General features: G+C 37.8%; 2 pseudogenes; both read left to right on the forward strand.

Moving 5' to 3' along the window:
• The first annotated feature begins 16,711 nt into the window (after positions 1-16,711).
• On the forward strand, positions 16,712-18,298 carry LOC100654132 (olfactory receptor 4C46-like; annotated as a pseudogene).
• A 4,837-nt stretch (positions 18,299-23,135) lies between these two features.
• On the forward strand, positions 23,136-23,579 carry LOC135232134 (large ribosomal subunit protein eL33-like; annotated as a pseudogene).
• The last annotated feature ends 4,144 nt before the right edge of the window (positions 23,580-27,723 follow it).

The raw sequence follows: 27,723 nt of genomic DNA on the forward strand, positions 1-27,723 counted from the left end.
TTATTCATCCATTAAAAATTACAAAGTACTGATACATGCTACAACATAAATGAACATTGAAAACACTATGCTAAATGAACTACGGCTAGCACAAAAGGCCAAAATTTGTATGATTCCATTTAAATGAGATGTCCAGAATAGGCAACTTCCTATAGGTAAAAAGAGGCATCGTGATTACCAGGGTTTGGTAGAACAAGTGAATGGGGAGTTACTACATAATTGGTATAGGGTTTCTTCTGTGGGGAAACCCTGGTGGCATAGTGGTTAAGAGCTATGCTGCCAACCAAAAGGCCAGCAGTTCAAATTTACCAGGCACTCCTTAGAAACTCTATGGGGCAGTTCTAATCTGTCCTTTAGGATAGCTATGAGTCAGAATAGACTCCACGGCAACGGGTTTGGCTTTTTGTTTTGTTTTTGGTTTTCTCCTGTGGGAGATGAAAATGAACTGTACACTTTAAAATGGTTAAAATGTTGAATTTTATATTGTGTTACATTTAATTTAATTTAGAAAAAAAAAGACCAAAAAAAAAAATCTACTGAATTAAATTGAAAGCACAACCTATCTAAACCTGTGGGAATCAGTAAACACAGTTCTTAAAGAGAAATTTGAATATAAAATGTATATATTGAAAAAGAAGTAATGTCTAATATATGTGATCAAAGATTTTCACTTAAGAACCCAGGAAAATAAGCAGAAAATAAGTAGAAGGCAGAATATAATAAAGATAAGAACAAAAATCAGTTTAAAAAATACAAAAATCAGTGAAACAACAAGCTGATTCTTTGAAAAGACAAATAAAATTGATAAATCTTTAGCTAGATGAGAGAAACAGGAAGAAAGATAAATTACCCACATCAAGAATGAAAGAGCATACATCATTACAGATCCTCCAGGCATTAAGAGGATAATAATAAAATATGAACAAATTTAAACACATAAATGTGAAAATTTAGAAAAAAATCATTTTTATTACAAAATCTGGCTGAAGAAAAAGTAGAAAACCTGAAAGCTCCTGTATCAGTTGAATAAATTGTATTTGTAGTTAAAATCTTAATCAAAAGTTAACACCAGACTCGATCTCTATACTTGTGAATTCCACAAAATTTTTAAAGAAGAAGTAATACCAATCCTACACAAACACATTCAGAAAATAGAGGAGAAATCATTACATGTATATGTATATATGTATACATACATATGTATATACATACATATATACATATATGATTCAGAATCGACTCGATTGCAACAGGTTTGGAGCACTGGTGGCACATGGATTTCCACTCATAACAACCCTATATGATCTATAGGACTTTTTGGTTAATAGCCAAGCTGTTAACCAGTAGGCCACCAGAGCTCCACATGTGTGTGTATATATATATATATATGTATTTATAAAATTTGGAAAATATATATCCTACACCTAGAATATATAAAGAATGTTGTCATTTCAATAACAAAAAACTCAAAACACGTATTTTTTTTAAACTGTACTTTAGATGAAGATTTACAGAACAAACTAGCTGCTCATTAAAGAGTTAGTACACATATTGTTTTACATTATTGATTAACAAACCCACGACATGTCAACACTCTCCTTTCTCAACCTTGGGTTCCCTATTACAAGCATTCCTGTCCCCTCCTTCCTTCTAGTCATTGCTCCTGGGCTGGTGTGCCCCTTTAGTCTCGTTTTGTTTTATGGGCCTGTCTAATCTTTGGCTGAAAGGTGAATTTCAGGAGTGACTTCATTACTAAACTAAAAAGATGTCTGGGGGCCATACTCTCAGGGTTTTTCCCGTCTGTCAGGGCAGTAAGTCTGGCCTTTTTTGTGAGTTAGAATTTTGTTCCACATTTTTCTCCAGCTCTGTCTGGGACTCTCTAATATGATCCCACTTGTCTATTGTCTAAAAAAAAAAAATTGTCTACTTACTGTTTATTCATCCCCACCTCTCCCCTCCCTCATAACCATCAAAATTGTTTCTTTTTGGGAGTAAACCTTTTCTTGAGTTTTTATAGTAGTGGTCTCATACAATATTTGCCCTTTTGTGATTGACTTATTTCACTCAGCATAATGCCTTCCAGATTCATCAGTGTTCTTTATCATTGGGTAGTACTCCACTGTGTGTATGTACCATAATTTGTTTATCCACTCATCTGTTGACCATCTTGGTTGTTTCCATCTTTTTGCTATTATGAACAATGCTGCAATGAACATGGGTGTGCATATATCTATTCGTGTGATGGCTCTTATTTCTCCAGGATATATTCCTATGAGTGAGATTGCTGGATCGTATGGTGTTTCTAGGTTTTTAAGGAAGTGCTATGTCATTTTCCAAAGTGGTTGTACCATTTTGCATTCCCACCAGCAACGTATAAGAGTTCCAATCTCATGACAGCCTCTCCAACATTGGTTATTTTCTGTTACTTTGATTCCTGCCAGTAATGCCGGGGTGAGATGGTATCTCATTGTGGTTTTGATTTGCATTTCTCTAATGACTAGTGATTGTAAGCATTTCCTCATGTGTCTGCTAGCAGCTTGAATGTCTTCTTTGGTGAAGTGTCTGTTCAATTCCTTTGCCCATTTTTTAATTGGATTATTTGTCTTTTTGTTGTAAAGGTGTTGGATTTTCCTGTAGATTCAGAGATTAGACCTTTGTTGGATTTGTAATAGCCAAAAAAATTTTTCCCAGTCTGTAGGTTCTCTTTTTACTCTTTTGGTGAAGTCTTTTTATGAGCATAAGTGTTTACTTTTTAGAAGAGCTGAGTTACCTAGTTCATCTTCTGTAGTTTGTGTTGTTAGTTATAGTTTGTATCTTGTCAATGCCGTGTATTAGGACCTCTACCATTGATCTTTATAGTTTTTGGTTTTATATTTAGGTCTTTGATCCACTTTGAGTTAGTTTTTGTGTATGGTGTGAGTTATGGGTCCTGTTTCGTTTTTTCATAGGTGGATGTTCAGTTTTGCCAGCACCATTTGTTAAAAAGACTGTCTTAAGGGATTACACCACGACATAAAGAAAACAAAAATCCTCACAACTGGACCAATAAGCAACATCATGATAAATGGAGAAAAGATTGAAGTCATCAAGGATTTAATTTTACTTGGATCCACAATCAACATCCATGGAAGCGGCAGTCAAGAAATCAAAAGACGCGTTGCATTGGGCAAATCTGCTGCCAAGGACCTATTTAAAGTGTTGAAGAGCAAAGATGTCACCCTGAAGACTAAGGTGCACCTGACCCAAGCCATGGTATTTTCAATCACATCATATGCATGTGAAAGCTGGACAATGAATAAGGAAAACCGAAGAAGAGTTGATGCCTTTGAATTGTGGCGTTGGCGAAGAATATTGAATATACCATGGACTGCCAAAAGAACGAACAAATCTGTCTTGGAAGAGAAGTGCAGCCAGAATGCTCCTTAGAGGCAAGGATGGCGAGACTGCATCTTACATCCTTTGGACATGTTGTCAGGAGGGATCAGTCCCTGGAGAAGGACATCATGCTTGACAGAGTACAGGGTCAGCGGAAAAGAGGAAGACCCTCAAGGAGGTGGATTGACCCAGTGGCTGCAACAATGAACTCAAGCATAACAACGATTGTAAGGATGGCTCAGGATTGGGAAGTGTTTCGTTCTGTTGTGCATAGGGTCACTATGAGTCGGAACTCACTCGATGGCACCTAACAACAACAACAACAAGGGTAAGACAGTATACAATACTGGGAAACCCAGCACAACTTGTACAAGGCTAGATCATGGAAGTTCCATAGACATATCCAAACTCCCTGAGGGACAGAATTGCTGGACTGAGGGCCATGGGACCATGGCCTCGGAGAACATCTAGTTCAGTTGGCATAACACAGTCTATAAAGAAAATATTCTACATTCTACTTTTGTGGGTAGCTTCTAGAGTCTTGAAAGCCTGTGAGAGGCTATCTGAGATACCCCACTGGTCTTACCCCTTCAGAAGCAAGGGAGAATGAAGAAAACTAAAAATACAGGAAAAGATTGATCAAAAGGGCCTATAGAACACATCTACCACAGCCTCCACCAGACTGAGTCCAGTACAACTAGACAGTTTCCGGCTATCACCACCAACAGCTGACAGAGATCACAATATAGGGTCCCATGCAGAGCTGGAGGAAAATGTAGAACCAAATTGTAACTCACGAAAAAAGACCAGACTTACTGGTCTGACAGAGACTGGAGAAACCCCAAGAGTATGGCTCCCAGACACCATTTTAGCTTAGTAATGAAGTCTCTCCTGATGTTCATCCTTCAGCCAAAGATTAGACAGGCCCATAAAACAAAACAAGAAAAAGGGGCACATAAGCCCAGGGGCAAGGACTAGAAGGCAGGAGGGAACAGGAAAGCTGGTGAAAGGGAACCCAAGGTTGAGAAGAAGGGAGAACGGTGATATGCCATGTGCTTGCCAAACAATGTCATAAAACAATATGTAAACTAACTGTTTAACAAGAAAGTAGTTTGTTCTGCAAATCTTCCCTGAAGTACAACAAAAAAGACTGCCTTTTCCCTCATTCAATGGACTTTGGGCCGTTGTCCAACATCAGGTGACAATAGGTGGATGGATTTACATCTGTGTTCTCAATTCTCCATTGGTCAACGTATCTGTCCTTATATATGTACCAGGCTATTTTGACTATCATAGCTGTGTAGTAGGTTCTGAAGTCAGGTAGTGTGAGTCCCACTATTTTGTTTTTCTTCTTCAATAGTGCTTTACTTATCCGGGGCCTCTTTCCTTTCCAAATAAAGTTAATGATTAGTTTTTACATCTCTTTAAAAAATGTTGGTATTTGGATCCGGATTGCGTTGTATTTGTAGTTTGCTTTAGGTAGAATTGTTATTTTCAAAGTGTTGTGTCTTCCTATCCATGAGCATGGTATGTTTTTCCATTTATGTAGGTCTCTTTTGGTTTCTTGTTGTAGTGTTTTGTAGTTTTCTTTGTATATGTCTTTTACAATCAAATGCAGTCAAATGCTCTTGACTGTAAAATACCTATACAAAGAAAACCACAAAATATTACTGTAAGAAACCAAAGGGTTTTTACATTCCTGGTTAGATTTATTCCTAAGTATTTTTATTTTATTTTATTTTTTTAGGGGCTATTATAAATGGTATTGTTTTCCTGATTTCCTTTTTCTCATCCTCTTTGTTGGTATATAGGAATTCAACTGAGTTTCGTATGTTTATCTTGTATTCTGTTCCTCTGCTGAATCTTTCTATTAGTTCCAGTAGTTTTCCCTTAGAATCTTTTGAGTTTTCTATGTATAGTATCATATTATCTGCAAATAGGGATAATTTTACTTCTTCCTTACCAATTTGAATGCCCTTTATTTCTTTGTTTTGTCTTACTGCTCTAAACCAAAAAAACCAAACCTACTGCCATCGAGTTGATTCCGACTCATAGCGACCCTATAGGACAGAGTAGAACTGCCCAATAGAGTTTCCAAGGAGCACCTCGTGGATTCAAACTTCCAACCTCTTGGTTAGCAGCCGTAGCACTTAACCACTATGCCACCAGGGTTTGTTTCCCTTATTGCTCTAAAAAACTAATGTTAAATAAGAGTGATGATAAATAGTATCCTTGTCTTGTTCCTATTCTCAAGGGGAATGTTTTCAGACTCTCTCCATTAAAAATGATGTTGATGATTGGTTTTATATAGATGTCTTTAGTTATGCTAAGGAATTTCCCTTCTATAACTATCTTATTGAGAGTGTTTATCGGGAAAGGCTGTTGGACTTTGTCAGATGCCTTTTCTGCATCAATTGAGATGATCATGGGATTCTTTTCTTTCGTTTTATTTATGTGCTTGATTATGTTGATTGATTTTCTAATGTTGAACCATCCTTGCATACCTGGCATGAATCCTACTTGGTTGCGGTGTTTTATTTTTTTGATATGATGCTGAATCCTATTGGCTAGAATTTTGTTGAGAAGTTTTGTATCTGTATTCATGAGAGATACTGGTCTGTAATTTTCTTTTTTTGTGGTGTCTTTGCCTGGTTTTGGTATCAGGGTCATGTTGGCTTTGTAGAATGAAGTCAGAAGTATTCCTTCCTTTTCTACTGTTCCAAAATAGTTTGAGTAGTACTGGTAGAAGCACTTCTCTGAATGTTTGGTGGAATTATCCAGTGAAACCATCTGGGCCAGGGATTTTTTTTGGAGGGGGGGGAAGTTAATTACGTTTACAATCTCTTCCCTCTTTATGGGTCTGTTCAGATTTTCAACATCATTTAGCATTAGTTTGGGTAGGTAGTGTGTTTCTAGAAATTTGTCCATTTCCTCTAGGTTTTCAAATTTGTTGGAGTATAGTTTTTCATAATACTCTGTTATGATCCTTTTTATTTCAGTTGGGTCTGCAGTAATGTCCTCCATTTCATTTCTTATTTGGGTTATTTGAGTCCTCTCCTGTTTTTCTTTTGTCAGCTTGGCCAGTGGTCTGTAGGTTTTGCTGATCCTTTCAAAGAGCTGACTTTTCGTTTTGTTGATTATTTCTATTGTTTTTCTATTCTGTATTTCATTGATTTCTGCTCTCTGCTCTGATCTTTATTATTTCCTTTCTTCTAGTGGGTGTGGGTTTCTTTTGCTGTTCTCTTTCTATTTGTTCAAGTTGTGTAGCTAACATTTTAATTTTGTCCCTGTTTTCTTTTTTGATGAATGCACCTATTGCTATAAATTGATCTCTGAACAGTGCCTTTGCTGTGTCCCAAAGGTTTGGTGTGATGTGTTTTCATTCTCATTTGATTCTAGGATTTTTTTTTTTTTTTACATCCCTGATTTCTTCTATTACTCAGTGTTTTTTAAGTAGAGCATTATTCAGTTTCCATGTAATGGATTTTTTTCCTTGCCCTTCCTTTTGTTAATTACTTTGATGGTATTGTGGTCAGAGAAAGATAATTTCTATTTTCTCAATGCTTTGGATTTGTTGAGGGTTGCTCTGTGCCCTAAGGTGTGGTCTATTCTGGATAACGTTCCACATGTGTTGGAAAAGAATGTGTATTTTGCAGCTGTTGGGTGGAGTGTTCTAAACATGTCTATGAGATCAAGTTGGCTGATTGTGGCCTTTAACTCTTCTCTATCTTTGTTGACTTACTTTCTAGATATTCCGTTCTTTACCGAGAGTGGTGTGTTGAAGTCTCCTAGTATTATTGTGGAACTGTCAACTTCACTTTTCAGTGCTATTAGAGCTTGTTTTATGCAATTTGGAATCCTGTCATTGGGTACATAGATATTTATTATGGTTATGTTTTCATGATGAATCATCCCTTTAATTATTATATAGTGTTCTTCTTTGTCTTTTATAGTAGATTTTGTTTTCAGGTCTATTTTATCTGAGATTTGTACTGCCACTCCTGCTTTTTTTTTTTTTTTTTTTTTTTTGTAACTGCTTGATATATTTTTTTTCCATCCTTTGATTTCTAATAAATTTACATCTTTGTTTTTAAGATGAGCCTCTTGTAGATAGCATATTGATAGGTCTTGTTTTTTTAATCCATTCTGTCAGTCTCTGTCTCTTTATGGGTGAATTTAGGCCATTTACATTCTTTGTAATTATTGATAGGTGTGAGTTTTTTGCTGTCATTTTGTAGTAATATTTTGTGGGTGCAGACATTTTCTTTGTTCCTCTTACTCTCCTCTGCTGAATTTCTTTTGTTTATGGATTTTTTTTTTTATTTCTTCTGTTTTTGTAGATTTTGTTTTTCCTGAGACTGTTTTTCTTCTTTATTTTGATATGTAGGTTTGTTAACTTTCTTTGTGGTTGCCTGTAATTTTACCCTTATCTTCCTACATTTGAACCAGTCTTTTATTACTTGGTATCGCCTTGCCTTCCTCTCATCTGAAAGTTCTATACCTACACCATTTATTTCCTCTTTTATTGTTCTGACATTATTGTCATTTACAGACTAACCTCTCTGGTTTCCTGTTGTAAAACTATTCTTTTTGAATAGTCCTTGGGAGTTCATTTCCTAGGTTGGTATCTGGCTGGTGTCATTTTGTGTCCTAGATTCAGACTGTTGTTCGATGTTGTTTGCAATCAAACCAAAGTACTCCCTTTAATAACTCTTGTAAGTTTGGCTTGGTTTGTTTTGGTTTTTACATATTCCCATAATTTCTGTTTATCCAGAAATGTCCTAATTTAACCATCATATTTGAATGAATGTTTTGCAGGTTACACTGTTTTTGGTTGACGATCTTTTCTTTCAAGGTTTCATATATGTCATCCCATTGCTTTCTTGCCTGTGTGGTTTCTGCTGAGTAATCAGTGCTTAGTCTTATTGTTTCCCCTCCGTATGTGACTATTCATTTTTCTTGAGCTGCTCTCAGGATTCTTTCTTTGTCTTTGGTTTTAATGAGTGTGATGATGATATGCCTTGGTGATTTTCTTTTGGGGTCCATACAAATGGGGCTCATTGAGTTTCTTGGATGATCAGCTTTTCATCTTTCATGATATTAGGGAAGTTTTCTGTCAGCAGTTCTTCAATGATCCCCTCCATGTTTTCCATTTTCTCTCCCTGTTCTGGAACTCTGATCACTCACATATTTTTGCTTTTGATTGTATCCCACAGCATTTTCAGGTTTTCTTCTTTTTACTTCTTTTTTTTTTTCTGATTTTCCCTCAAAGTTGTCTTCAGTATCACTGATCCATTCTCCATTGTTTGAAACCTGCTTCTCAGACCTTGTATGACACTGTCCCCTTCTGAAATCTTGTTTATCTTTTGGACTTCTAATTGTTGTTTTGGTAAGATTTCTACTTGTGAGTTTATCTTGACATTGTGTTCCTGTATTAGTTTCCAGAATCCTTCCATTTTTGTCTGTATTTTCCATTAATTTGTCTGCCTTTTCCATGAATTTGTCTATTTTTTCCTCATTTTTCTATGCTTTTTGCCTCAACTTTTGGACAGTTCTAAATATTAGAGATTTGAACTCCCTATCGAGTGGTTCCAGTGTCTTTTCTCCTACTGGAAAGTTGACTGGTGTTTCATTTTGGATGCCTACTAAAACCTTCCTGTCCTATTTTTTTTTTTTGTATGTTTTGAAATTGTCTGCTGTCTTGACATTTGGTAGTTATTTTCTTCATTTATTGATTGTAGTTTTTTTGTTTTGTGCTGCTTTTTTTGTTTTATTTGGTTATATCTGACCAAGCAGACTGTGTGTTCTTTGTTTGCTCATCTGTGGGCACAATATTTTTCACCTCCTTGTTCAATGGGCAGGGCCAGTTGCTCAGCTACGGTGCAGCAGGGCCAGTCCAGCTGAAAAGGTGGAGCTGGGATAGGTTTTTTGTATTGGCCGGCTGGGGATCAGTGAAGGGAAGGCTCTGGTAGACTGTGCCTGTACTTCTAGGGATATGATGCTCACCACACAGTGCAGATAGGCAGGAGGAAAGGGTGAGGTTGCAATGTGTTCTGCTAAGATGGGTATGAGAAAAAAGAGAGGAGAGAGAAACCGGAAAAAAAATGTGCTGAGGGAGTTTGCCATTGGAGTGGAGAGACTAGAAACCAAGAAATGAAGAAAAACAAAAATGAAAAAAGAGTAAATAAATCAAAGAAATGCCCCCAGGGATTCCACTGACATGGCTGTGCATACCAGGTCAGTGGCTCCCAAGCTGCGAAGTACAGCCTGGCTAGAAGGGGCAGAGATGGCACACAACACCAGGTGTGCAGGAGACAGGAAAAGAAGGTAAGTAGAGAGAGATGAGAAACCAAGAAATGAAGAGAGATAAAAAGGAAAAACAAAGAAATGCCTCCAGGAATTCCATTGGAGCAGCTTCACAGACGGGGTAGTGGATCCCAAACTGGGCAGCACAGTTAGGTTAGTAGGGGCTCCTAAGCTGAGGAAAGAAAAAGAAAACAAACAAAAAAGGCCTTGGGGATCCCACCAGCATGGTGATGCTTATAGGGAAAGCAGATCCCTAACTGAGTGACACACAGGGCCAAATGTTTGAGAGAAAGGTTGGGCAGGAGGTGAGAGGTAGGTTAGAAACCAAAAGAAGCCCAAAAAAAAAGCAACATCAGCAACAACGAAATGGCACTGAAGGAGCCAACCAGTGTGGGCAGGGGGAATCCAAGCAGCATGGAATTGGTGTTTCCCGGGCTGAGGTCACTTATCCCACTTGAACGCAGCAGAGGCTGAGCAAGGGGACGAAAAATGGGGATGGGAAAGCATGTATTGCTGATTACCAGATGCTCTGTGTCCTGCTGGGAGTTCCGTGAAGCTGCTTTCCTGTACTCCGTGTCTGCCGGTCTCCAACAGGAATCCATGATGGTGAATCCATGCTGCATTAGCTGATAGGGGACCTCTGCCTGTATCCCTCCTCCCTCTCTTTTCTCTGTCAGTTTCTTATTCCATTCAGTGGTTGGTTGAGTTCTTTATCTCTTCATTTGACTCTAGGGTTGCAGAATTGACATTTATCTCTGTTTTACTTAGTTTTTTGAGTCTTTGCTGTGGAGGGATGGTGTGGTGCTTTTGTCTATAGTGCCATGTTGGCTCCACCCTCAAAACTACTTTCTTTGAAATATGTAAAGGACTTAACAGAAATTTCACAAAACATGATATGTCTTGATAAGTGCCACTGAGTCATTTCTTAATCACAGTGACACTGTGTGCAACAGAAAAAAACACTGCCCCATCCTGTGCCACCCTCACAATCATTGGTATGTTTGAGCCCATTGTTGCAGCTACTGTGTCAACCCATCTTTTGAGGGTCTTCCTGTTTTTCAGTGACCCTCTACTTTACCAAGCATGATGTCATTTTCCAGGGACTAGTCCCTCCTGAGAACATGTACAAAGTATGTGAGACGAAGTCTTCCATCCTCACTTCCAAAGGGAACTCTGGCTGTACTTCTTTGAAGACAGACTTATTCATTCTTCTGGAGGTCCATTCTATATTCAATATTCTTTGCCAACACCATAATTCAAAAGCATCAATTCTTCTTTGGTCTTCCTTGTTACATTGTCCAGCTTTCACGTGCATATGAAGTGATTGAAAGTATCATGGCTTAGGCAGGCACTCCTTAGTCCTCAAAGTGACATATTTGCTTTTCAACACTTTAAAAAGGTCTTTTGTACCAGATTTGCCCAATATAATATGCCTTTTGATTTCTTGACCTCTGCTTCCATAGGCATTAATTGTAGATACAAGTAAAATGAAATGCTTTCTTCTGAATCTTGCTTGAATTTCTGGCAGTCACCTGTGGATGTACTGTTGCAACTGCTTTTGAATGAGCCTCAGCAAAATTTTACTGGCATGTGATACTAACGATATTGTTCTATAATTTCCTGAATTACATTGAATCACTTTTCTTTGGAAATGGCATAAATATGAATTTTTCCCCATCAGCTGACCAGGTAGCTGCTTTCCAAACTTCTTAGCACAGATGAGTGAGCACCTCCAGCACTGCATTCATCTGTTGAAACATCTCAACTGGAAGTCCGTCAATTCCTGGAGTCTGGTTTTATTGCCAATACCCCAGTGCATCTTGGACTTCTCCATTCAGTACCCTCAGTTCTTGATCATATTTTACCACCTGAAATTGTTTAACATTGACCAGTTATTTTTGCTACAGTGGCCCTCTATATTCCTTCCATACTCTTTTGATGCTTCTTGTGTTCAATATTTTGCCCATAGTATCCTTCAGTTTTGCAACTGGAGACTTAAATTTTTTCTTCAATTATTTCAGCTTGAGAAATGCTGATCATGTTCTTCCATTTTGATATTCTAACTCTAGTTCTTTGCACACTTCTTTATGATACATTGCATTGTCTTCTTGAGCCATCCTTTGAAATTTTCTGTTCAGCTCTTTTAGTTCCTCATTTCTTCTATTTGCTTTAGCTACTACACATTCAAGAGTAAGTTTCAGAGGCTCTTTTGACAACCATTTTGGCCTTTTCTTCTTTTCTCTCTTTTTAATGACTTTTTGATTTCTTCATGTATGATATCCTTGTTGTCACTGCACAACTTGCCTGGTCGCTGGTCATTAGTGCTCAATGCATCAAATCTATTGTTGAGATGCTCTCCAAATTCAGGTGGAATATACTCAAGGTCCATTTTGGTTCCCATGGACTTGTTCTAATTTTCTTCAATTTCAATTTAAAATTGCATATGAGCAATTGATGGTCTGTTCTGCAGTCATCCCTCAGCCTTGTTCTGACAGATGTTATTGAACATTTCTGTCCTGTCTTTCCACAGATGTAGTTGGTTTATTCGTGTGTTTTCTATCTGGTGAGGTCCATGTGTATAGTCGCCATTTACATTGTTGAAAAAGAAGTACTTGGAATGAACAAGTCATCAGCCTTTCAAAATTGTATCATGCCTTCTCTGGCATCATTTCTATCACCAAGGCCATATTTTCCAACTACAAAACCTTCTTTTTTATTTCCTACTTCCACATTCCACATTCCAATCACCAGTAATTATCAATGCATCTTGATTACAGGTTTGATCAATTTCAGACTGCAAAAGTTGATATAAATATACATGATCCCCATCTTTGGCATTTGTGGTTGGTGCATAAATTTGAATAATACTTGTATTAACTGGTCTTCCTTGAAGGCATATGTACATTACCCTATCACCAATAATAACATGAAAAAAAATGCACAAAACCATTAGTCATCAGTGAAATGTGAATTAAAGCAAAATAATTTACCACTACATACCTCCACCCTGCCTTAAGAAGCCTTGATGGTGCAATGGTTATGTGCTGGAATACTAAACAAAAGGTGAGAGGTTTAAACCCACCCAACCATTTTGTGGGAGAAAGACTTGGCAATTATCACTTGTAAATATTTTTTTTAAACCCAATGCCTTCCAGTAGATTCTGACTCATAACAACCCTATAGGACATGTTCTCCTGCAGAGTGGTTAGTGGGTTCAAATCTCTGACTTTTAGTTAACAGCAGGGTGCTTAGCAACTGGACCACCAGGGCTCCTTTTGTAAAGATTAAAAACCAAACTAATTGCCACACAGTCGATTCTGACTCATAGCAACCATATAGGACACAGGAGAATTGCCCCAAAGGGTTTCTAAATCTGCAATCTTTATTAAGGCACACTGCTACATCTTCCTCCCACAGAGTTAATGGAAGATTCAAACCACTGACTCCTAGGTTAGCTGCTTAGCACTTTAACAGGGCTCTCTATAAAGATTACAACCTAGAAAGCCCTGTGGGGCAACTCTACTATGTCACATGAGGTCACTATGTGTCAGAATCCACTCTTTAACACCGCCAACAACATGCACCCCTTAGAATGACTAAAAGAATAACAACTAAAAATACCAAGTGACAAAGATGTGGAACACCAGAACTCTCTTCTTGTGCTTTAGAGATCTCTGTACCTATTCAATGCTGCCTAGGTTTCTGACCAAGGAGCCCTGGTGGCTCAGTGGCTAAAGTATTAAGCTGATAACCAAAAGGTCAACAATTGGAACCTACCAGCTGATCAGCAGGAAAAAAATGAAGCAGTCAACTTCCATAAACTTTTATAGCCTTGAAAATCCTATGGGGAAGTTCCACTCTGTCCTGTAGGGTCACTAAGTCAGAATCGACTGGATAGCAATGGAAATGTGGCATAGCTTTCTGACCAGCCTGTGAGAACCAGGAGATACAGTAATCTGGCACCTTCTGGGGCTTCTGGCTACTGCCAAAGACTTCTCTGAAATGTGAAAAACAACTTCTGGAGACAAACACTTTAACATAGCAACCATTTATTTTATGTTCTACTGCTCTACCTCCCAAGAACTCAATAATGGATTTCCAGGAAAGATTTAATATGGATGAAAATATAGAAGCCCCCTCTGTGAAATGGGTCAACAGAGAAATTATATCACAGTCTACACATAGGAATCGTGCCACCTGCTATTCACATGGCATTCAGTTTCCTTGACTATTGTTTTATTGCTCTAAGTTTGGGCAGAGAAAGGGAACTCTCACATGGTTAGATTCCAAGAGCAGGAATACAAGTCCCTATTCAACAATGGATGTTCTTAAGCATGTTTTTCCAGAATATGTAACATGTCACTCAAAGGAGATAATTTAGTCCTCAGAGAGCAAGGTAAGATCCCTCAGCTGTTATGTAAACTCTTTATATATCTATGTGGTTTACAGTGAAAATGTTTTTCTTTGTTGTTCACACATCCAGAGCAACTCTCTGTGGGAAGAAAGACCTGGCAACATGCTCCTGTAAAAATTACAGCATAGGAAATTCTATGGGGCAGCTCTACTCTGTCCTAAGAGTCAGAATAAACTTGAGGGCACATAGCAATGGGTAGAGTGATTCTTTTAAATAAGTTTAATCCACACTTTCTGCCTCTTGTACTACTGCTCCAGAGACATGTAAATATCAGTTCTCTTTAGTATTTCAAGTGAATCCAGTCTAACTTAAATTCTAGATTTTCTGAGAAAAGATTTCGAGTTTTAGGCTAAAAACTTTTTTTAGGCTTATAAACATTTGCTTGATATTGAATTTTCTGAAGATTCTCTTGTCAAGTGTGCCATAGCTGTCATATTGAAAGTTACCAATTTCAAGAGTAGGTCAGTTTGAAGAAGAAATTGTTACTGAACACTCCAAATATCAAAAAGTTCATCTCTAAAGACCACTGAAGTAAGTCTCTCAATAGCGTTGTCTCTTGTTTAACATTATTACTATTCAAATAGATGAATTGCTGTTTTTCAGCACTTTTTAAATATGCTAATACAATATTTCTTTCTCACTCCAAACATGTAAAATATATGGGTAATTATCATTAACCTCATTTGATGGGTAAAGTTGAAGTTCACAGAGATTAAACAATTTGTAGGACTATAACCTAGCTCCCTCACATCAGGTACCATGCTTCTGCCAGGAGACAACTGCCTTTAACAATCAAGACTGATCATCAGGATGGAAACATGGTTTAAATGCACATTACATACAAAAGTCATAAATATGAATATTGAATGACATAAATCATCCACCATTCAATACAAGCACAAACATGGAGAACCCTTCCTCGGATCAAATTTCTATGGATAATACAAGTCTCTCTGGCTTCTTTAGAGGTAGAATGGAGATGATTCTTGTACTTATACTGTGGTTAAATATTTCTCTATATTATTGCTCTAAGTGTCAGTAATTCTTATCTCCTAGGTGCACACACAGTCATAAAAATGGAACAAATAAACTGCTACGTGTTTCCCCAGCACTGTGCTGAATGTGTTCATGTGTATTCTCTCAATCAATTCTGTAACAACCAGAGAGGTGGACATTATCATTCTCTTTAGAGATAAGAAAACAAGGGTGTAAGATGCCAAGAAAAGTGTCCCAGATAAAAATAGTTGCAAATGAAAGATTCTAGATCTGGTCTTTCTGTTTCTATATCCAATACAATTAGTCTCTGTGACAGTCACTTTCAGCATTTTTGCAGAAGGCTTTGGGGCCATGCTTTGCAGGGGAATTAGAAAGGGGGACAGGGGCTGAAGGAGCCTGGTGGTGCAATGGTTAAACACTTCATTGCAAACTGAAAGGTCAGCAGTTGGAACCCACCAGGCACTCTGTGGGAGAAAAGACCTGGCAATCTGTTCCCGTAAAAATTACAGCCTAAGAAACACTATGGGGCAGTTCTACCCTGTCCTATAGGATCGCAGGGGCTGAGGGAAAGACCAAAATGAAGCCCTTCAGTGGAAAAAAGAAAACACCACATTTTTCTTAATATTTGGGAATTCCAAGATGCTATAGATTTATCTCTTTCTGTCTATGTCTATATATTCTGCCCATGTAATTGTTTTTCATAAACTTGACTCTGCCCTTTATTAGCCACTTGATTTGGGGAAGAATTCTGAACTTCTCGGATCTTCTATTTCCTAATGTGTAGTATAGGTATAAAAATGATACTGGTAACAATCTCTCAGGTGTGTAATGAGAATGGAATACCACATGTCTGCTAAACTCTTAGAACATACCAAAGGCTCTGTAAATTTTGCTACTATTATCTTTATTATTATAACTACTAACATTAGTCTCTGACATTGTCTGGGCATCTGAAAAATGGGTGAAATAATTCCAACCTCACAGGTTCTTATAAGGATTAAATGGAATCACAGGTGCAAAGCTCTTGCTTCCATACAGTTAACATAGCAACACGTCATTAAAATGTACATATTACTATTGTAAAGTAAACTGCATTTAGACAATAAGCATTATGAGGTCTTTTACAGTAGATTCTGTATCCTTTCTTTTTATTCCCATAACAAATGTCCGGTACTCCTTAGGTCAACTAATATATATATAGCCTGTTAACTGGTGTTTTTGTCTTTGGCTTCCACTACCTTAATCAATCTCATTGAAGACAAGCAAAAACCTTTACTAGAGTGATAGTCCAATATTCCTCCTTCCTCAAATTGCTCTGCATCCTTACAATAGTATTCTCAAAAACCTTTCATGGTGCTTGATATCTTAAAGAATAAGAGAAAATTTCCCTCACTTTATTTACATCCGTGGCTGTTCTACCACTATTGTCTACTACTTCACAGTATATATAGATGATCTTCTTCCCTATTTATAGAAGTCCCTCGTGTTTACATTCTTAGTATCTTCACATGGGGGATAGTTTGAGTAATCGTCAAGAACTCATGCTCCCAGGTATATACCCAAAAGAAAAGCAATGAGGAATTCAAACAGATACTTGTACACTCAAGTTCATTACAGCACTGTTCACAATATGCAAAAGGTAGAGGGAAAAGCTTGAATGTCCATCAAAAGATGAATGTGCAAATAAAATGTGGTAAGTGGAAACAAAAGGCTATTAGTCAGCCATGAAGAGAATCGAAGTTCTGACACATGCTCTAACAAGGAAGAACCTTGAAAACATTATGCTGAGGAAAATAAGTCAGTCACAACAGACAGATATTCAGTCAACTTACATAAAATATCTAGAATAGGCAAGTGTATATATAGGGACCAAAGTTTATTAGTGGTTAGCAGAAGCAGGTGGGAGGGAGAAAGAAAGGAGGGCTGAATGCTTAGGGGACACTGAGCTTCTGGTAAGGGTGATGGAAAAATTGGGAAATGGATAATGGCAATTGCTGAACAACATAATGAACATAAGTTAATGTCACTGAATTATACATGTGAAGAATAGTGAATAGGTAAATGTTTTGTTAAATATATATTTACCACAATGAAAGAGAAAAAGGCTCGGAACCTTTATTTACCTCTCAAAAAAACCTCAAAAATTTACAAATCAGTAGAATCAAGACATTAATTGTTTATTAGAATGAAAATGCTTAATAAACTCAAGGTTGCATTAATAAAAATGGTTTTCTTTGCAGGTAATGTAATTAATGGTCACATAAAATACATGGAGAATAAGAACAATGTGACAGAGTTTGTTCTACTGGGCCTTACAGAAAATCCAAAGATGCAGAAAATCACATTTGCTGTTTTTTTTTTGTCATCTACATCATCACTGTGGTAGGAAATGTGCTCATTGTGGTCACCATTACTGCCAGCCCATTGCTGGGATCCCCCATGTACTTCTTCCGGGGCTATCTCTCTTTTATCGATGCTTGCTATTCTTCTGTCAGTACCCCTAAACTGATTGTAGATTCACTCCATGAAAGAAAGACCATCTCATTCAATGGATGTATGACTCAAGCCTTTGGAGAACATTTCTTTGGAGGTGCTGAGGTCATCCTTCTTTCTGTGATGGCATATGACCGATACGTGGCCATCTGCAAGCCCTTGCACTACACAACCATCATGAACCGGAGAGCATGTGGGGTGCTAATTGCAGTCTCATGGGTAGGAGGCTTCCTTCATGCAATCATACAGATCCTCTTCATGTTTAGATTACCATTCTGTGGCCCTAACATCATAGATCACTTTATGTGTGATCTGAACCCTTTGCTCAATCTTGCCTGCACTGATACTCACATTCTAGGACTCTTTGTTGCTGCCAACAGTGGGTTCATCTGCCTGTTAAACTTTCTCCTCTTGCTGGTCTCCTATGTGGTCATCCTGTGCTCCTTAAGGACCCACAGCTTAGAGGGGAGGCGGAAAGCTCTCTCAACTTGTGTTTCCCACATCACGGTGGTTGTCTTATTCTTTGTGCCCTGCATATTTGTGTACATGAGACCCGCGGCCACTTTATACATTGACAAAGCAGTTGCTGTATTCTATGCCACCATAACTCCCACATTAAATCCTTTAATATATACCTTCATAAATGCCCAGATGAAAAGTGTCGTTGTGAAATTGTGCAGAAGGACAGCTATTCCAGATGATAAATATATCTAGATCCTAAGAATGATTCAACTAAGGAAATGGTCAAAAGAACATTTACAATGATCTCAGAAAGAAATATTTATGGGATAAAGAAAAAAAAATCATCATTACAATTCATAGATTTTGGATTTAGCAGATTAGAAATAAGTGCAAGAAAAGAGAGAAAACCTAAGCCAGGAGCATTTTTTGCATACTTGAAAATTCTGCCAAATTGGACTTAGTTTTACCAGCGTAATGCGTGTAAATGGATGTGTAAGCTTTCTCTTTGTTAAAAAATAGAAGAAATAAGAAAATTAATTGGTATTGAGCAATCATCTCTATAACAAGTGCCAAGAGATCGGCACTTCCATTATCCCATTTTACCAGCAAGAGAGTAGCTACATTAAAAAAAACAGGAACCCAGAATCTGCTGATTTCATACTCATGCTCTTAACTGTTTCGAAACATTGTCAAATAACGATGACAGATAGGTCAAATAATTATAATTGCTACCATTTATTCAGTCTGGGACTATGCTGGGAACTTTGTATATATTAGTTTACCATCCATAATTAAAAACCTAGTAATTTTTACTTATTTCTCTGCTAATTTTTATGTACCACATTTTAAGTTCATTTGCTGCCAGCAAAATTATGATAGCTAACTACTTAGCATTTTAAAAACAATGAGGCATTTAATCTCTGAATGGTAGATAATGAAGACTGAGGCATGTTTCCAAATTTCCTTATCATTTTCAGAATGATTTTGTATTCCTCATGTCACCCATCTAAAGTCGATTGTTGTCCTTAGGTCATTAGGTGCCGTCAAGTCAATTCTGACTCATAGCAACCCTATGCACAACAGAACAAAACACTCCCCGATCGATCCTGAGCCATCCTTATCATCGTTGTTATGCTTGAGCTCATTGTTGCAGCCACTGTGTCAATCCACTTTGTTGAGGGTCTTCCTCTTTTCCGCTGATCCTGTGCTCTGCCAAGCAAGATGTCCTTCTCCAGGGACTGATCCCTCCTGACAACATGCCCAAAATATGTAAGATGCAGTCTTGCCATCTTTGTCTCTAAGGAGCATTCTGGCTGTACTTCTTCTAAGATAGGTTTGTTCGTTCTTTTGGCAGTCCATGGTATATTCAATACTCTTCGCCAAGACCACAATTCAAAGGCGTGAGTTCTTCTTTGGTCTTCCTAATTCATTGTCCGGCTTTCACATGCATATGATGCTACTGCAAATACCATGGCTTGGGTCAGGCGCACCTTAGTCTTCAAGGTGACATCTTTGCTATTCAACACTTTAAAGAGGTCTCTTGCAGCAGATTTACCCAATGCAATGCGTCTTTTGATTTCTTGACTGTTGCTTCCATGGCTGTTGACTGTGGATCCAAGTAAAATGAAATCCTTGACAACTTCAATCTTTTCTCCGTTTAGCATGGTGTTGCTCGTTGGTCCAAGTGTGAGGATTTTTGTTTTCTTTATGTTGAGGTGCAATCGATATTGAAGCTTGTGGTCTTTGACCTTCATCAGTAAATACTTCAAGTCCTCTTCACTTTCAGCAAGCAAGGCTGTGTCATAAGCATAACACAGGTTGTTAATGAGTCTTCCTACATCCTGATGCCCCATTCTTCTTCATATAGTCTAGCTTCTCGGATTATTTGCTCAGCATACAGATTGAATAGGTATGGTGAAAGAATACAACCCTGATGCACACCTTTCCTGACTTTAGACCAATCCGTATCCCCTTGTTCTGTCCAAACAACTGCCTCTTGATCTATGTGAAGGTTCCTCATGAGCACAATTAAGTGTTCTGGAATTCCCATTCTTCACAATGTAATCCATAATTTGTTATGATCCACACAGTCTAATGTCTTTGTGTAGTCAATAAAACACAAGTAAACATCCTTCTGGCATTCTCTGCTTTCAGCCAGGATCCATCTGACATCAGCAGTGATATCTCTGGTTCCACGTCCTCTTCTGAAACCAACCTGAATTTCTGGCAGTTCCTGTCTATATACTGCCATAGCCGTTTTTGAATGATCTTCACCAAAATTTTGCATGCCTGTGATATTAATGACATTATTCTGTATTTTCCACAGTTGGTTGAGTCACCTTTCTTGGGAGTAGGTATAAATATGTATCTCTTCCAGTCAGTTGACCAGCAAGCTGTCTTCCATATTTCTTGGCATAGACGAGTGAGCATCTCCAGTGCTGCATCTGTTTGTTGAAACATTTCAGCTGATATTCCATCAATTCCTGGATCCTTGTTTTTCACCAATGCCTTCAGAGCTGCTTGGACTTCTTCGTTCAGTACCATCAGTTCCTGATCATATGCCGCCTCTTGAAATGGTGGAACATCGACAAATTCTTTTTGGTATAATGACACTGTGTATTCCTTCCATCTTCTTTTGATGCTTCCTGAATCATTTTATATTTTCCCCATAGAATCCTTCACTGTTGCAACTCGAGGCTTGAAGTTTTTCTTCAGTTCTTTCAGCTTGAGAAATGCCGAGCGTGTTCTTCCCTTTTGGTTTTCCATCTCCAGCTCTTGGCATATGTCATTATAATACTTTACTTTGTCTTCTTGAGCTGCCCTTTCGAATCTTCTGTTCAGTTCTTTCACTTCATCAATTCTTCCTTTTGCTTTAGCTGCTCGACACTCAAGACCAAGTTTCAGAGTCTCCTCTGACATCCATCTTGGTCTTTTCTTTCTTTCCTGTCTTTTCAGTGACCTCTTGCTTTCTTCATGGATGATGTCCATGATGTCATTCCACAACTCGTCCCGTCCTCGGTCTCCAGTGTTCAGTGCATCAAATCTATTCTTGAGATGGTCTCTAAATTCAGGGGGGATATACTCAAGGTCATATTTTGGCTCTTGTGGACTTGCTCTGATTTTCTTCAGTTTCAGCTTGAACTTGCATATGAGCAATTGATGGTCTGTTCCACAGTCGGCCCCTGGCCTTGTTCTGACTAATGATATTGAGCTTTTCCATCATCTCTTTCCACAGATGTAGTCAATTTGATTTCTGTGTGTTCCATCTGGTGAGGTCCATGTGTATAGTCACCGTTTATGTTGGTGAAAGAAGGTATTTGCAATGAAAAAGTCATTCATCTTGCAAAATTCTATCATTCGATCTCCGGCATTGTTTCTATCACCAAGACCATATTTTCCAACTACCAATCCTTCTTCTTTGTTTCCAACTTTCACATTCCAACCACCAGTAATTATGAGTGCATCCTGATTGCATGTTCAATCAATTTCAGACTGCAGCAGCTGATAAAAATCTTCTGTTTCTTCATCTTTGGCCCTAGTGGTTGGTACATAAATTTGAATAATAGTTGTATCAACTGGTCTTCCTTGTAGGCATATGGATATTATCCTATCACTGACAGCGTTGTACTTCAGGATAGATCTTGAAACATTCTTTTTGACAATGAATGCAACACCATTCCTCTTCAAGTTATCATTCCCAGCATAGTAGACTACATGATTGTCCAATTCAAAATGGCCAACACCAGTCCGTTCCAGCTCACTAATGCCTAGGATATCGATCTTTATGCATTCCATTTCATTTTTGATGACTTGCAATTTTCCTAGATTCATACTTCATACATTCCAGATTCTGATTATTAATGGATGTTTGCAGCTGTTTCTTCTCATTTTGAGTCATGCTACATCAGCAAATGAAGGTCCCAAAACCTTTCCTCCATCCACTTCACTAAGGTCGACTCTATTTTGAGGAGGCAGCTCTTCCCCAGTCATCTTTTGAGTGCCTTCCAATCTGGGGGGCTCACCTTCCAGCACTATATCAGACAATGTCCCACTGCTATTCACAAGGTTTTCACTGGCTAATGCTTTTCAGAAGTAGATTGCCGGGTCCTTCTTCCTAGTCTGTCTTAGTCTGGAAGCTCAGCTGAAACCTGTCTTTCATGGGTGACCCCGCTGGTATCTGAATACCAGTGGCAAAACTTCCAGCATCACAGCAACATGCAAGCCCCCACAGTAAGACAAACTGACAGACATATGGGGGTCTTAAGTTGATAGCCCACCAAAAACAGTGATGGTTCAAATAAAAGGACATTTGAATATTTGGTAAGGACTTTTATTTATTAAAGTCATTCTCCATAAAATATTTGTCTGCTAGATACAATAGTTTCTGCCATGTAGCACAAAATCTGGTGCATAATAAATATCAAATGAATGATTAAAAGTATAAAGGAAGATGAAGAAATTAAATAAAAGGTAGAGAAAAAATTAATACTGGACACTCAGGAATTCTTTCTACCTTTATCTGCTTCAGGCTCCAAGTAGAATTCTAACTAGACCTTGTGGGAGATCAGAATTTGTTTTTACTCCTGCTTAAACTAAAAAAATGAGAAAGAAATGCAACTAAGATTCTCAGTGTCTGAGCAAATTTTTTAGTTTTATAGTCTTCCTGCTCTCAACCAGGTTTTATTATCTTATGACTGTAGGCTGTGTGTTTTATTTTTCTGTTTGTTGATTTTTTTTTTTTTTTTTGGTAACATTTCATTATTAAAAGTTGTTTTGAAAAAAATTTCTATGGCTCTTTCTTCACACAAAGCAACTTCAGCACAGATATATTTCATTACCTGCTTCATTCATTCATTGATTAGCCAACAGACATTTTTGAGCCAAAGGTGTATATTATGCCCAGGAATAGTTGCTGGGCCTTCAGCTTTGACTAAAAAGAAACTCGCATTCTGCTTATGATCCATTGGGTGATTCTCACAAGAAAGTAGAAGAGTACAACCCAGTGATATAAATAGTAAGAGAGTGGAAGCATTGGTTGCTGTGAAAGCACATGAAAGGAAGACATAACAGGGACCTGGGGTTCAAGAAATGTTTCTTTAGATGGAAATCATCAAAAATACACTGAAGGCTCTTTCCACCATCTTGGAGCCTGTAGAAGCCTTCTGGGAACAGGACTTCTAAACCGGCAAATATGTCTGGAAGGCTGTGGTCCAAGGCCATTTTTGCTGGCTATAAACTAGGTCTCCGGAACCAAAGAGAGCACACAGCTCTTCTGAAAATTGAAGACTTTTATGCCTGAGATGCAAATGAATTCTATTTAGTCAAGAGATATGCTTATGTGTACAAAGCAAAGAACAACACAGTGACCCCTGGCAGCAAACCTAACAAAACCAGAGTAATCTGGGGAAAGGTAACTCCCACCCATGGAAACAGTGGCACGGTTCATGCCAAATTCCTAAGCAACATTCCTGCTAAGGCCATTGGACACAGAATCCGTGTGATGTTGTATCCCTCAAGGATTTTAACTTTTTGAGAAGTAAATAAATTGTGTATTTGTAAAAAAAAAAAAAAAAAAATTGAATGAAGGATAAAAAGGAGTCAGTAGGATAAATAGCATTAAGACTGGTATGAGACAATATATAGGAGGTAGAATACGTAGGCCAGGAAGTGAAAAAGATCATGACATACTCAGGAAACCTAAATAATTCAGTATAGCTGTGCTTAATAATTCAACTGTTCTTCCAACAATTATTTTTTGAAGTCACAATGTGTCCCAGGAACCGTGCTCAGCATTGAACATATAAAAGGCTAAAAGCAAGATATGAAGCTGGGGAGATAGAAACAGAGATCAGGAAGAGTCCTATAGCCATGTTAGGATTTAGTGTTAAGGACAACGGAGAAACATTGAGCTGTCTTTCAAGCTAACAAATGATATGCTTGAATTGGAGTTTTAGGGTGTTAACTTTAGCTACAGTATGGCAACAAGACTAGAATCAGGATAGCGGTTAGGACTTCATCATAAAGATTTGGTGTGAAAGGATAAAGATCTTGACCATGGTGGTGCCAGTGAGGATGCAGAGTCAGTGCACCTACGGCCCAGACTCACAGCAGCTGGGCTTTTGCCTCAGGCTCTATGTCTAGGGAACCCAAACTAACATGGAGACAGAGAAAAGTATTCCAGAAATATTTAGGAATTATAAACAAAATAACTTGATGTAGGGTAATGATTAGAGATGAAAAAGTCATAGATGAAACTGGGTTCTGGCTTAGATCACAGGATGGGTAAGGGACTGAGAAGGTGAAACACAGAGATAAGTGTGCTTTTGAATATGTTGGAGGAGATCCCAGTGCAAGACATCCAAGTAGGAATGTACTGTAGGCAATTGAATATATGGATCTGATCCTCCAAAACAAGATCTGGGCTGGGGAAATGTAGACATCCTGATCATATACACAGTAATGAAATTCATAAAAGCATTGATTGGGTTCACCTAAGCTGTTTGTTGTTAACTGCCATCAAGTCAGCTCCTACTCGTGGAGACCTTATAAACATTGCTCAGTCCTGTGTCATCCTCACAATTAACAGCATGTTAGAATACATTGCTGTAGCTATGGTGCCAATCAGTCTTACCAAAGGTCACCCATGCCCACTTTGGTGGTCTACTTCACCAAACATGATGTCCTCCAGCTATTGATTTCCTCCTGATGATGTATCCAAAGCAAGCAAGTCAGACAGTGTTCTTTCGTAATCCATAAGGTTTTTATTTGCTAATTTTTGGAAGTAGGTCACCAGGCCTTTCTTTCTAGTTTATCTTAGTCTAGAAACTCTGCTGAAGTCTGTCCATCCTGGATTACTGTGCTGGTATTTGAAATAACAGTGTCATAGATTCCAGTATCACAGCAACACACAAGCCACTACAGTATGACAAACTGGCAAACAGGTGGTGGATCAACTAGGTACATCTTTAAGTCTGAGTAAGACTTAAAGGGATATTTTTCATCTTAAAAGAGATTTAAAGATACTCTACTAGGCACTGAGGCTTCAAAAGGCAAGGGTTTACTAACACTGTATTACAATTTCTTCTCTGGAGATCCTATCACAGCTTTTCCCTGCAGTGAAAAATAAATGTCATGTAATCACCATACAAAAAATGTACATTTTGGGGTTTAAATTTTTTGATTACCCTAACACTAAGCATGGAAGGCTTAATTACAGTAAAAACAAAATGTAAGTATCATAAACCTTAACGTGTTCAAAATAAAAATATAAATTAAAGGTGAAAGTTGACCAGAAAATGCACTAAGGTTCTCATCTTTCATAGTGAAAAATTAATAAATTACATAAGCATAAATATTCTGGACTATAAGCACCATAAGCACTTAAAATAGAAACAGCTTAAGAATTGTTATCCTTGGAAATTGAAAATCAGAGAAGGAAATAAGGGAGTTTTTGGGTTTTTTTTTTGCTTCATTAACTTAGTCTTTTAGGCAGAATCAAAACTTTTTAATCTCATGCAGGTAGTATACAAATGAAGGCATAAATGGACAAAAATTGAGAATCAAGAAATATGTAGAGACAATAGCTAGGCCAATTAAATCAAATACTACAGGTGGGAAACTAGTAGAAGACCATCCAGTTCAAATAGCATGATGGGCCTAAAGAGAGCAGTAGCCAGTTGCTATGATGTGGAGGTCTTTCTCTATGTCAGAGGTCTTTATCACTAACTGCCCAGGTGTAATGTTTGGCACCATTCTGATAAATGTAAGACTTAGATATGGAAAGGATCTTACAAACAACAGGTCCATTAAATGTAGTGCCTTGCTCAAGATCATATGGTTCAAAGTCAGCACAAGGTCCATGATTCTTTAAATCCTTACACAGTCCTTGCCAAAGAGCATGTAGGCATGTAACCTAGGCCCCGTCAGTCAGATACGTGTGCATACATGCATTAGACTTTAAATAGAAAAGTGCTATTAAGAAGTGCCATGGAATCCATTTTAGAGAGTTTGGGAAAAGATACATCCAGTTTCTGAAGCAGCAGGGTAGCATCCAGTGCACTGTAACAAAGTGCAGCAGAGGGTACAAGCAGTAGATATCTGTCCAGTGGTAGTCCCAGTGATATCTCTGTTGTAACAGTACAGAATTTTAGCCTGTCTGCGGAAATGCCAGGTCTGGTTTTTCAGCCCTCTTGTTTGGAGATTTAGCCACGTTCAATTGCTCTGTCTCCTAAGGCAGAGATGAATCTCCAAATGTGAATTCCAACACTTGGTTGAAATGGAGAAAAGAAAAAGAGACAGAGAGTGAAAGGAGGAATGACTTATAAATCTTAGGGATGCTGTTGAGTCTAGGCTTAGGAATAGTCAGATCAGTCCTGGCTCAAAAATATCTAATTGCCTCCCCACTATGATTTTCATCATGAAAGAGAAAAATAGGCCCTAGAAGACTTAATCTTGAGGAGGAAATTGTTTTAACAACTCCTGGGGATTGGAGACTACCTGTGAATGAGTATGAATGAGTACCAAAGTTCAGGGGGTTTCTTGGGTATTTTGTTTTATTTTATTTTATTAGAGCATTATAACCACTACTTGTTTTGTTTGTTTTTGTTTTTTCAGACAGCTGTGTAGTCACTTGAAACTTCAACAGCTTAAATAACTTAAAATCCTAAGACTCTCCATTTTTAGGTCAAAGGAGATATTAGGAACTCCTACAGATCCACTAGGGTTATGAATTTGTGGATTTCTGTATTTCTACTTTGGCTTTATATATTTTGAGGTTATGTCAATAGGTTAGGAAACCCTGGTGGCACAGTGGTTAATAGCTATGGCTGCTGGCGAAAAGTTCGGCAGTTTGAACACAGCAGGCACTCCTTGGAAACTCGATGGGACAGTTCTACTCTATCCTATAGGGTTGCTATGAGTTGGAGTCGACTCAATGGCAATGCGTAATGGGTCATTAGGTTCATACAAAGTGGGAATTAATATACATATATATACGCCAGTAATTTTTACTTATATACTATTTTGTTCTGAAATTAATATTACTATGACAGCTGTCTTTTTTTGTGTTTGGCATACATTTTTATCTTTTCATCTTCAAGCTTTCTAAAGATTTTGTTTTTATATATCTCCCATAAACAGCATATGATTTGATTTTATTTTAGCATTAATTTGATTCGTAACTGACACCATATGCAAAATTTAACTCAAATGAACCAAATATCTAAATGCAAGAGCGAAAATTATAAAACCCTTAGGAGGAAACATAGGGATAAATCTTTGAGATCTTGAATTATGCAATGATTTCATAAGTATGGAAACCAAAGCACAGAAATTTTTTTAAAAAGGGAATAATTGAACATCATCAAAATTTAAAACTTTTGTACACCAAAAGACACTACCAAGAAAATGAAAAGACAGCCCACAGAATGGCGAAAAGTATTTGTAGATTACTTATCTTATGTGAGTCAGAATCAACTAGAGGACAATGGCTGTAAGAGTCTTTTATCCAGAATACATAAAGAACTCTTACAATTCAACATCTAAAATACACACAGCCCAATTTAAAAATGGCGAAAGGACAGGAATAGACATTTCTTCAAAGAAGATATTCAAATGGCCAGCAAGCACATGAAAAGATGTTCAACATCATTAGTCATTATGGAAATGCAAATCAAAAT

Source organism: Loxodonta africana, chromosome 7 (genome assembly GCF_030014295.1).
Source record: "Loxodonta africana isolate mLoxAfr1 chromosome 7, mLoxAfr1.hap2, whole genome shotgun sequence".
Classification (NCBI taxonomy): Eukaryota; Metazoa; Chordata; class Mammalia; order Proboscidea; family Elephantidae; genus Loxodonta; species Loxodonta africana.